The sequence below is a fragment of the Cannabis sativa genome, chromosome 1, assembly GCF_029168945.1.
Source record: "Cannabis sativa cultivar Pink pepper isolate KNU-18-1 chromosome 1, ASM2916894v1, whole genome shotgun sequence".
Lineage (NCBI taxonomy): Eukaryota > Viridiplantae > Streptophyta > Magnoliopsida > Rosales > Cannabaceae > Cannabis > Cannabis sativa.
This window is the reverse complement of record NC_083601.1, coordinates 33561171-33563478: the sequence shown is the minus strand read 5'-3', so window position 1 is coordinate 33563478 and position 2308 is coordinate 33561171. Positions and strand designations below refer to the sequence as shown.

At 33.2% G+C, this 2308-nt stretch overlaps 1 long non-coding RNA gene across 1 annotated transcript; it reads right to left on the bottom strand.

The window, feature by feature from the left end:
- Positions 1-890: 890 nt before the first annotated feature.
- On the bottom strand, positions 891-2058 carry LOC115704746 (uncharacterized). The gene is made up of 2 exons (XR_009685623.1): positions 1868-2058; positions 891-1136 (listed from the first exon to the last, which is right to left on the bottom strand). It is a non-coding gene; the product is annotated as an uncharacterized LOC115704746 (long non-coding RNA).
- Between the last annotated feature and the right edge of the window lie 250 nt (positions 2059-2308).

Genomic DNA, 2308 nt, shown 5'->3' with positions numbered 1-2308 from the left:
TCCTAGTATGATTTGATTTTGATGTGAGTTTTCTTATATAATCGACTAGTCGTGTCATATTTTTAATACGTAATGTAAATTAGGTGCTATAGGGTTTTGAGTTCTTCATATTGGTGGTTTAGGGATTTTGAGTTTTGGCTTATTATTTCCGTCTAAATTGGTTGTGTGTGTTGGGGTTCGATCAGCTGGGTTATGATCGAGTCTTAGTAGGGGTGTCTCGTCCAATTGGTTGTGTGGTGGTCAACTGAGTTGTGATTGGGGCGGATGAGGAGGAGAAAACTTTTGATACAATGTGGTGTTTAGTGGGGGAGGTTGCTTACATGAAGGGTTTTAAACTTTAACGTCTTTCAGAATGTGATGGTGTCATTGTGGCAGTTAGGGCAATGTATGTTTATCAAGAAATTAGGCCATAATTTATTCATCTTTCAATTTTATCATTAAGCGAATATTGCTAGTGCTATTGAGGGGTGTCCCTAGACATTTGATCATAAACATCTTATTCTGTAACGTCTCAAAGAGGGAGAGAAGTCAAGTTAAATTGGTTGGATTTATAGATTCAAGTGCATGATTTACAACTGAGATCACGATCTGATAGGGTCTTGAAAGTCGCGGCAAACTATTTTGGTTCCTATGTTGCATTTAATCCAAAGAATTTTAATGGGGTGTGGAGAGACTTTTTTCAGGTTAGAGTGTCCATTGATGTATAAACCTCTGAAACGAATAATGAGGTTGAAGAAGGAGAGTGCTGAAATTTTTTGGGCAAATTTTAAATATGAAAGGGTCCTTACTTTTTATTTTATTTGCGACATCATGGGTCATGTGGAAAAGAAGTGCCCTCGTGTATTGTAACGCCCGTACTTTTATAAAAATATTAATTTTGTTTACAAGTGTTAAACGCGGAAAATCATAATGTCGCATTTTTATTTAATACTTGAAAATATTCACAACTGGCCAGTTTTCGTACAAAAGACATAATAAATAATAACTAAAATAATTGCGACATAAGTTTAATAGCGTAAATAAATAAACAGAGCGCCCTAGACCGCCCACAGTTATATGGTCCTCAGCGAGTTCACACACACAAGCGTCCAAAGTTCCACTCGCCACCGACTTTCTAAACTTTCAGTTACCTTGGTCTGCACATGGTAATTTGATAAGGGTGAGCTACTAAACTCAGTAAGGAAATGTGTGTCAGGTAGTCACATAAACAAAAAAAAAATAAAACTTAACTAAAAATGCACATGCTCATATATTGACAACTAGCAATACATAAACTTAACCATATCACTAGTAGCTAATAATTAGGTTCTAAGCTAAATCACATAAAATGATTACGCCCAAGTTCGACTTTGGCAAATAAACCCGAGCTATTGGACTAAATGGCGGAGGGCTGGGTTCAGTAAAATCGTACCCACTACTAAATGGCCCCCTATCTACCATATAGACCCAAGAATCAAGTATTTAACCATTATCTTCTCGGTCAAACCATGTCACATAAACTATAATCTATCTAATTTAAATAATGTCAAACTACTATACATTATTTAAATAACATAACAATCATAACTAAATAATGTGAATCTTATAAACACACTATTTACATACATACTTAAATAACATGAATCTTATAAACATATTATTTAAATATATACCTTTAGCAATGGCCATGCTCTAATACTGTAAACATACATAAATAACATGAATCTTATAAACATATTATTTAAATATATATTATACAGTACATTAAATAACAAACAATAAAGAGTCAGGCAGAAGACCTTAGTTAACTTCTCTTTTACTATTCCCACTCTTCCTATGAATGTTATTACATACAGAAAACTTAAGTTTTTCTACTTAATTTCTTTACCTCGAATGTGGAGTTCTAGCCTTGATTGCAATAAGAGTGATCCTTGAAAACCAATAATGAGTTTCTTATGAAAAACCTAAATTTTACACTTATTAATTAGAACATATCACAATAGTATATATATAAATATATATACACGAGACCTTAACTTTGAATCTATAAACCCAAAATTATAGAATGATATACCTTAATTAGCTTCGATGAGATCTAGTTGAGCACCAAAACTTGAACTTCAAATGATAGATGGTGACGCTAATATGATGTAAGATATATGAGAGGATGATATTAACTTAGTGTCTTAGCCTTGAGTTAATAGGGACAAGAAAACAATGGTTTGTGGGTGGTGTTTGGTTTTATGGTGACATATTAAGCGGAGCTAAGGCTTCATTCTAAAATGAAATAAGTGAATATATGAGGGAGAGAATAATTGCAAGAGAATTT